At 35.9% G+C, this 10440-nt stretch overlaps 1 long non-coding RNA gene across 3 annotated transcripts; it reads left to right on the forward strand.

Annotated features, from left to right (window-relative positions):
- The first annotated feature begins 852 nt into the window (after positions 1 to 852).
- LOC114646177 (uncharacterized) lies at positions 853 to 6471 on the forward strand. Of its 3 annotated transcripts, none has more exons than XR_007935886.1 (8): positions 853 to 1014; positions 2212 to 2293; positions 3498 to 3975; positions 4071 to 4301; positions 4395 to 4568; positions 4696 to 4814; positions 5506 to 5616; positions 5965 to 6471. It is a non-coding gene; the product is annotated as an uncharacterized LOC114646177 (long non-coding RNA). The 3 variants fall into 3 exon arrangements; XR_003715289.2 differs by having other exon boundaries at positions 3498 to 3946; positions 4027 to 4301; XR_003715287.2 differs by having other exon boundaries at positions 3498 to 3946; positions 4045 to 4301.
- Positions 6472 to 10440: the final 3969 nt, after the last annotated feature.

A 10440-nucleotide genomic window follows, 5' to 3' on the forward strand; every position in this document is an offset into this window, starting at 1 on the left:
TAACAACTACGCCATTTCAGATTAACACTTGCCTAATTTGGTGGCCTTTCACTGTAACTAGTATGATTTAACAGCTGGATTCCCTGCAAAAAAAGTAGTACTTTATTATATTCAAATCAAAATGGTTTCCACATTTAAAAATAAATGACCCTTGTATAAAAAATGTGTCTGGTGGTTTGATGCAAGAGTTTTGTCACTGTATCAAATAAATGGCTTAATCCAAACAGTGTTGCTGGAATTTATTAACATAAAAAGAAAAGTTCAACAATTTAGGAATCTTTAAAAGTTTTATATAGTTCAATGATATCCCCATGATAGTACTTCACAAAAATATATATTTTGTTTTTCAGTCATTTAGTCTCACAGGAATTAAAATTAACCAGCTGTATAGCATCAACAAACTGGGTGGATTTATCCAGGTTAGGGATTTTAATTTCAAATGACAAAACATCTCTATCAAAGAACACAGCATCATGAACTTGAAACTCCAAACAATATAATGTGTAGTGTTCATAATGCTCAACAGTCGTTTTAAACTCAAAGCCACAAACGAGCAGCAAATAAAACAATGCCACATCATCTTTGATGTTTAAACAGCAAAAGCACGAGTGCTGCTCGACTGTAGCCGTTATGTGGTGCAATATACAGGATCGTTCCATTATTTTAGCAAAAAAATGTATTTACGTCAATGACATTGTTGAGTATATGAAAAGCTAACGGTATAATTACAGTTTCTTTGCAGTGTCCAACTGTTTTTTTTTTTTTTTTCAAATATAATATGCAGCGCTGTTTTAGACCCCTTCTTTGGATGTAATAGAACATACCTTTCTTTGAGCATGCGTAAACGCGTTCCCTGCGCATCAGATGTTACATTTTGAAACGTTCTCACCGTAAGGTTATTAATAACGTTAGATAGCTAAAATACTGCTTTGCTCTTCGCAGCTGATAAGTAACATATTTCCGCATATAAACCAATGGATTCACTTGACGAAGTCACACTGGAAATATTGAAAGGTAAGTTTCTAATTGACATTTACTGTTGCTGCAGTGCATTCTGTTTTTATGAATCCACAAGAATTCACCTGTCCACGTTGATACCTATAATCATTACGACACAAAACAGAAGTGGTGGGGCAAGCTAGTTTCGTGTAACCAATACATAACATTCTAAAAATAAATGCAGGTGTTTATGTTATATTTTTTCATTTCCGGTTTTCACCTTTGCATTTTATCCAGCAAACACTGCCCTGAATTAATACTTCCACAGCACGCAGTTCTTGCATTCGAACATATTGGTACATTTAGCGCATTTCTTGCCATTTTAGGCATTAATGAGTGGTTTGAGGCTGTAGCAACAACGGGCTCATTTTATCGAGCGCCATCATGGTTAGATTTCATATATTATTATGAAATAAATGTTGTTAAATGTCGTTGATTTATTTGTTACAGTAATTTATGGAAAAAAGATGTTAAAGACGTTCTGATACAGACTTCTACTTGCTTAAAAATAAATTGAAATATATCTTTTAAAAATGTGCTAAGTTCTAACTGTATTGCACGCGCCTCACGCTATTACCGGTAGTAAAAGCAAACACGACCCAAGTCCCTTCTATTAGAGATACCTTTAAAGAAAAACTTTAAAATTTACATGCTAGTATTTTAAAACGATCGATTTTGAGGTATCCACAATTGTAAGCTCATTGCTCGAATATAAAAAGATCGTTGCACTTCACTCATCCCCCTTAACTTTGATATCAATACCATACATGAACGTGTCAGCTTCGCCTATATGCTAACGCCAGCCGTGCGTGAGACAGTGCTCTTTATTACTTTAGTGGCATAGGTGAAGGCCCCCGTCTGAGTGAAATGTTAACGCCCTGCTAATTTTATACACTCACAAATTAAGTTAGTAAGTCGTACGTATCTTGTCCTTGATCAGGCAACACAGTAAATACCTCTCTGTAGGATATCTCTACTTGCCTAAAACCTAAGTATGATATATACTTGTTCAGAAAAGAAACAAAATATAAAACATTTTTAAAAGGGTATCATGATTTGCACTTGTACCATCTTTCAAGAAACTCTTAAACTTGTCAAAATGTGTAAATTTAGCACTTAAAGCCTTAAACCTGCTGGTAGTTGTGCAGATGACATCCAAATATGAATGAATTATTGGTCTTCTCTGTTGTTTTCAAATTGCAAATGTTATAGAAGATCTTCCAGGGACTATTTCATGTGAAGATCTGAACATTTCCTTTGAAGAAAAACCTCATGGCCAGCAGTACATCAAGAGGTCAGCATTATTTAATTTTTTTTTTAAAGAAATATTGTTGAGCAAACAATTTAGTTATCACTTTTGCTTTGTTCTTTTTGTTGAGATTAAAGACTCCTGTAGCAACTATTATGTCAGAAGTGTCCATGTCCTGATGATATTTGAGATCAAGCAGGGGAGAAATATAAATGATAATAGGGAAAAGGAGTATGTTTATGATATTAAAGTGATGAAAACATCCATCCATCCATCCATTTTCCAACCCGCTGAATCCGAACACAGGGTCACGGGGGTCTGCTGGAGCCAATCCCAGCCAACACGGGGCACAAGGCAGGGAACCAATCCCGGGCAGGGTGCCAACCCACCGCAGATGAAAACATAAATATATATATTTATAGATGTGGAAATTTGAAGAGTAGAAACTTGGGCTTTGTCCTTCTCAATTAAAATTTTCCATAATTCAATCAAAGCAGTTTGAAATGTCGCACCTGAGCACAGGACAGCTCATGCATCCATTAAGGCTGTTCACCTCACCATATGAATCTTTGTGTAAACACATTTATGTATGTTTTTAATTTATACAAATTCTATATTAATTTACAAATGTTTTCATAAATATTATCATGGTGCCAGAGAATGATAGCATGTTACATGTTAATTAGCACACACAAGTAAGAATTTCACAGTACTCATGTAGCACCTCCATCCATCCATCCATTTTCCAACCCGCTGAATCCGAACACAGGGTCACGGGAGCCAATCCCAGCCAACACAGGGCACAAGGCAGGAAACAATCCTGGGCAGGGTGCCAACCCACCACAGGACACACACAAACACACCCACACACCAAGCACACACACCAAGCACACACTAGGGCCAATTTAGAATCGCCAATCCACCTAACCTGCATGTCTTTGGACTGTGGGAGGAAACCAGAGCACCCGGAGGAAACCCACACAGACACGGGGAGAACATGCAAACTCCACGAAGGGAGGACCCGGGAAGCGAACCCAGGTCCCCAGGTCTCCCAACTGCGAGGCAGCAGCGCTACCCACTGCGCCACCGTGCCACCCACAATGCTATCTTTGATTAACAATTTCATTTATGTTAAATAAAAGTAAATATTTCCATTTATGTCAGGCTTCATCAAATTTCATAATTCATTAACAGTTTTGATAACTGGTGACTGTTTTCAATGTCCTTTTCCCGTATTTTTTTTTAACAGGAGCTGAAGTTTTCTGTGCAGCAAGATAACTTACAAGACAGCTGTATATCTCCCTCCTCTTCTGAATGCAATGCTCAAAAAATGCCAGTCTTTCACCTACCCCTCAATCCAGTGAGCAAGGATGTTCCACAAAACTTTTAAGAGAAGCCAGCCCCTCTTAAATCATTCAACTACCAAGCCCCGAATACATACTTCATAGTGACAGTGAGTTGGAGCAGGTCAGAAAACATTACTTTGAAAGAATACAATGCTCCTCTTTCCCTATGTGCTGCAGTTCAAAGGATCTTCGCTGTAGATTCATTAGAAATACAGTGACCAACATAGTGCCCATACTGAGGACAACAACAAGGGAAGACAAATATACCTCCAAACATGAGGTTTCTTCAATGGCAAAACGTATAGTTAAGTATTATCCAATGCTACGTGTAGCTGAAGTTCAAAATTCATGGGTGAGTGTAAGTAACTAGTTTTTATAGGTGTTTTAGACTGAGCAGTCACACCTTGTATTCACTTGCACACTTTTTAAAAGAGCGTAATCTCATTACAGGAACCTGTGTTTAAACAACTGAAAAGGCTACAGAATATCTGCACACCTCAGAAGCGACAGAGCTCTATGCCTCAGATAAATAAAGAGATGTCTCGGAGTCACCACTGACAAGCCTGATGCTGCTGAAGTCGAGAATTCAGGCGAGGCCGATTCCACTGCATCATCGGGGAATTCTATTGCTTCAGCGACACTTTTTAACATGTCTCCTTCTAATCGTACCCAAGAAGTTACAGTAGAGAAAGAATGTGAACCATCTGGTAGGTGCACAATAGAGATGGTCATATCCCATCTTAGTTCAGACTGTTTCGAAAACACAACCGATTTGATTATTCATTTATATGTTTTTGCAGCTGTTGACAGCCACCAAATACAGGCCAGGCACTACAAAACACTACAGGACCTTTACAAGAAGCCAAAGCCAAATACATTTGCAGTTACCTAGCTCCTTGATCATGAATTTAATGCACAGAGGTCATTTATAGATTCTATGGGGGGCTTACCCATGCTTTAAAGAACTTGATCATGTAAGTACATAAAACACAGACATTTGACAAATACTTTTGAAAATGGTTTCTTAAAACAAAATATGTGCTGACTTTGAAGAGTGTGCTTATTTTATAGGTAATGGTTGAAATGCGTTTGTATTTTTAGTTGGAATAATCTTAACTGCATCACAGAGGTTAAGAGCAGATGGATCAGTTTTTATGGAAAAGCACAGTTTTATGGTGTAATGAAGAAGATCCTGAAGCCTCCACATATGCACGATGAGGGTAAAATTTGTCATGCATATTTTATTTAAACTCATTTTATAGTTAGTTATGACTCAGTGTTGAAGCATGATAGGCCTAAATGAAAATCAAATTGAAGTTGTTTAAAGTTATGATATTTTGTAGTTGATGCTCTTGTTTGCACTTGTTTATGCCATTTTTTCCATAAAGACCTAGTCTATATTATAGTAAGCCAAACTTTGAGAAATTTTCATGCAAAATATTATTGCTGCTCTCTTTGCCAGTAACTGTTGATTTGTAAATTCCATGTTCCCTTTTCTTCATTGTATTGGAAAGTTGTACTGTGTTATTCTGAAATAATTTTTTGCCTTTAATTATGTTTTTAAAAAGCCATTTATTAGCATTGTAAATAGTTTTGTCTAGCATCTTTTTAAGACACAACAGAATAATAAACTGACTGACACTATGCTTTATTAGGTATAAATAATGAAGGAATATTTTAAAGAACACTTAAAACTTTAAATAGGTTCATTTCAATTGTTCATTCATGTTCTAGCATATTAGTAGGTAAAAATAATACCAGACATCATATAATTTTTGTTATAAATCATTCTTAATTTAAAGCTTGCTGTATGTTGTTGTTTTCATTTAAAGGAGAATGTTCGAGTTATATTAGAACATAATGTGAAAGATATTTAATACGAATTATGTTCTTTTCTTTTTTTTTCATTAGTGAAAAATGCCATCGTCATGTTTAGAGCTCTGCCATCCATGTTTCCTTCACTTTCTCTACCCCCAAAAAAGTTGGGAAACAAAACATGAGGCATTAGTTCATGTCCTTAAGGTAAAACTTTGCATTTTTACATTGCTTAAAGGAAAAATAAAGACCGTTATTGCAATTCTATCCATCTGTGACTGGCAGCAATTTTCAGGGTTGTTTTTAATGTTAGCTGCAGGAATGACATTATACATTAAACGCTTTGAATAAAAGGGCTCAACAGAATATAACAATCTTCAATTTTTAGTGATTTTTTTGCTATTTCAATTGCAAGCTGTGTATAACTGCTTCTGTTAAAATTAGCACATTAATTCAGTATTATAAATAGGTAAATGTATAATAAATCTGTATAGGACTCCAGAGGATAAAATAAATTCAGCTTGTTTTCTTTGTTGGTTTTTGCTTGTCTTGAAGACCTCTGAGAATCCCGATGCCTTTCTACAACAAAGACCACTGTCTAGCCCTGCCCTTATTGTGGACCAAGATAACTGCATGCTGGCTATTGGAAGTGAGCCTGTGAGAGCTTTCCCTCAAGAAATGTTGCAGGAAGATATCATGTACCTTATGGCATACTATTATGCACTACATCTAATCTAACATATCCTAAATGCATTGCTGCTGTCCTCTCTGCAATTCATACTGAAATATTACTGGACACAATTCATGAGAAGGCAACTGTATCTGAATGGAAACAGTTTATTGGTCAGTAATCACTGAGGCACTACTTAAGCCTGGCCAACATAATTAACTTGATACATTTGGAAGCAAAATGATTGGTTAAGTGTAACTGCAAATTAGGTAAAGTGTGATTTAGAAACCATTAATAGAAATTGTACATACATTCCAAATAATTTGAAGGAAAAATACAAATATGCTAGAAGAAAAATTGTGTGAGCCAAATGTAGAACAGTAAATGCATGTCTGTGGTACCATCCATTTTGTAAGAGAATGAATTTAGTGAATTTCCCATTGGGATTAATAAAGTATCTATCTATCTATGAATTCCCATTTGCAAAGTTGATTAAACGTTGCTCACTCTTTATGACAACTGATAAGATTTTCCTTTATGGTAAGGCCTAAATGGTTGATAACTGTCTGTTGGTTAAATCAGTGCATGGATGGATGCCAATGCCTGTTTCAGCACTTAGAAATGTTGAATCTCCCTGCAGTAATGTTTCTGTTCAAATGTACTAAAAGATGTTTCTGGCCTTTGTACTAAAACTGCATTTGTCTGGGGGAAGACACATTTGTTGAAACAGTGTGTTCTTTCTTTAACAGATGAGCTAAACCAAATACCATTTTGTCCCAACCACAGGTGGAAATTGAAGTCAATGATATAATTAAAGGGAAGCACAAATCTGGGGAAGGGTGCAAAACCATCTTAAAGAAACAGAATGCACTGAGCTCAGAAATCTATCACACAGAAGTGGATAAAACGCAAAATTTAAAAAATTTTAGGAACTTTCAAAACTCGACTTGATGTATTTTTAGAAGAATTAAAGAGATGGGACTGGCAAACTTTGCTGGGCTGAATGCCCTGTTCTCGTCTAGATTGTTCTAATGTTCTAAAAAAAAAGAGACTTAACTGTAATGAGGATGAATATGTGGAAATTGTTGACATTCTGGAATTCAGCTTTTGGGCATCAACAATGTGTTGGATTTATAAGAAAAAAATCCAGGTCAAATACATCAAAACCCTATGTTGTGACAATCATTTATGTGTAAAAGGGGGCTGAATAATTTTGAAGGCACTGCATATCATCAGCCAAGGCATTACACGCAATGAAGTCTGACAAATATCTCTTTGATCTGAAGTATTTTGTTAAAGCTGTAATTATCAGGGCCAATATCAAATTCAAATTATTGAACTGAAAATTGCAAATTAAAACATGAGGCCCATAGTGCTGTCACTGTCACAAACAGCCATTGAGCTGCAAGCCACACATATAGGATCGGTGGTCATAACTGATAAGATTCTTTTTTCTCTTTTCTTTTCCTACACCAAGCCATATTCATAAAATTGCATGGCACAAGAATTTTACAGTATACATTTCCCAAACTCACTATTGTATTCGGAGCCTTAAGCAAATTTTTCTTGTCACATAAAAATTGTATACAAAGTACAATATACACATGCTTGGTGTAGACATCCTCAAAGTTAGGGAGTGCACACCCAGCTGACACACATTCAGCTGACCACACGACTCTCTGTAGAGCCTTGCAGTCCTGTTGCATGCTATTCCCAAACCAGGCAGTAATATTGCATGTCAGGATACTTTCAATGGTGGATGTTTAGAAGTTTTTTAGTAATTGGGAAGGCAACCTGAAATCCCTTAGACGTGGTTGTGCCTTCTTTACCAAGGTGTGTTTGGACCAGGTTAGGCCCTCTGATGTGGACACCAAGGTATCTGAAACTATTCATTGTCTCCATGTGGGTGATGTTAATTCTGAGGTGGTAGTTTCACAGTAGAGTAACTGAAATCCCTTAGACGTGGTTGTGCCTTCTTTACCAAGGTGTGTTTGGACCAGGTTAGGCCCTCTGATGTGGACACCAAGGTATCTGAAACTATTCATTGTCTCCATGTGGGTGATGTTAATTCTGAGGTGGTAGTTACTCTACTGTGATTTCCCAAAGTCCACAATGAGCTCCTTGTCTTGGTAGCATTCAGGCGTAGACTGCTGTTATGACACCAGTGTGACAGATTCTGCACTTATCCAGGTAAGTTTGGTCACTGTTTTTAGGTATCAGGCCTACCACAGATGTTTTGTTAGCAAAGTTTACGATTATGTTATAGTCATATGCAGCTGCGTTTGGGAGACCAGTAAATTGTGCAATTACTGATTAATTTGCATTAAATACATAAACATGTTAGAGGAGGATGTGTACCTTTGCAATGGGGACCCAATGAGGAGTCAACACTACAATGTATCCTAACAAATTACTGGATTTTAGTAAATAACATTTTCAAATCCATTTTATGGTTGTGGAAGCCTATTCCAGCCCTGTTTTTTTATTTTTGGTTGTAATTTATGCTGTACACTTAACACCTATTTTTATTGAATAATGTTGTATTTGGGCACTGTTCTAGAATGGATGTTGCTCAGGAGGGTTCACAGTGCAGTTCATAATGTCTAAGATGAGTTGTAATCATGTATGACAATGCTACTTTAGATGAACATATTTCATGTTACATTGTAGGGCCTTGGGATTGCCCATTTTAAATAAATATCAGGTAGGTATAGCATATTTTCCAATTCAATTGAATTAGCATAAAGCTCATCATACAGTATGTTGGGTACTCATCTTACATATGTTCAGATAAACTAAACCACCATATTGTTTTTAGCAATGAAAATCCCTTATATGACATGGCAGCAGCACAACCGTCAATGTCATGTCTTTAAGGTACAGGCACATGTTTCAGACTTTGGCTTGAAAAATATTGTCTTTGGAAAAAGTTCGTTATGGAAAGGATGGGCATTTAAAGTTTAGGATTTTGACCTTATTTCTTTTGACTAGGAGCTCTGTTTTTAGATGATTAACTCAACAGCTCAGCCTGAGATTTGGTTTTCCTTTGAACATTTCATAGTGTTATAAAAATTTCCACCAATTATGTATCTTACTTTAGAATAAAATTGGAAAAACTCACCCAATATAGCTGTGGCAGCTTATTTTGTAAAAAAAATAAAATAAATAAAAGGAATTCTGACTTACTTCATTAATTTAGCAAGCCTTGAAAAAAATATTAACTACACTTTGCCTTTCATTACCCCTTTCTTTGAGCAAATTTACCAGATTTTTTTTACACAACTGAATATGTATGTCACACATCTGGTCATAATGTATAGTTTAATGGTTAAATAATGTTCATTAGTATTTCATACCTTCATAAAAATATTTCCTGAGATAAATTATTTTTGAATACATTTGCTGGTATCACTGGCATTACATTTTTTAAATCTTTGAATAGCTTCTTTGTCAATCTACTCTGTATTCACAAGGCAGATCGAGATGTAAGATTATAAAATTACTCTGGGGTAAAGCATTTAACTAGGTTGATAAAAGCCATTGGAGTGACCTGCTGACATATGCAAAGGTCTCAATATTAGATACATTGTTTTTAACAAAGTCTTGTGAAGGGTGAGCCACTAGTAAAGAAGAATGCGATACATAATTGTTGCAGTTTTAGCTTGTTTATATTTCTGTTAATTACTATCATGAATGGGGCTTCTAATCTTCACTGTCACTCACCCACAACGTCAGTTCATGTTTTGTTTAAGGACATCATTTCATGAAGCCCTGTTCTGAGCTCTGTCACATTGCTTTAATGAATTTATAAAGGTCAGTGTCATGCACCTTCTGTTGTTCAAGTCTGAGGATACAACCAAAAAACTTATTATATATAACTGAATGTCAAAGTTAGATCTCTAGTAACAAATCATGTTTCTATCCTTTAACTGTGATTTTTGTCATTCTTTGCGCTAGATACAAGAATGATTTTGGTAACTGACCGACTCTGTGTTTCTTCTACTACAATTTTGTTTAATTTCTTGGGCTTTAATAATTAGATTTTTGTCTCCCTAGTGTCGATCCTTGCTTGTTGAATCATTTCCATAGCCATATCCTGATAATAATTTCCAAACCATATATTGATTCCATTCCTATTTTTAATTCTGCTGTCTGCCTATAGTGTCAGTACACAAATCTTTTATAATGACCTCAGTTGTTCTTACTGGAAGATTCAGAACTAACTAGTTCCATTGATATGGTTTGCAACAATCCCAGCTGATAGATATCAAGTTGCACAGATAGGTGGAATTACTTTGTAACTGCTTACAGATTTCAGCTGGTTCCTTGCCTTTCCTTTCCTTGGTGTACTGCATTTTCTT

The sequence above is a fragment of the Erpetoichthys calabaricus genome, chromosome 1 (genome assembly GCF_900747795.2).
Source record: "Erpetoichthys calabaricus chromosome 1, fErpCal1.3, whole genome shotgun sequence".
Lineage (NCBI taxonomy): Eukaryota > Metazoa > Chordata > Cladistia > Polypteriformes > Polypteridae > Erpetoichthys > Erpetoichthys calabaricus.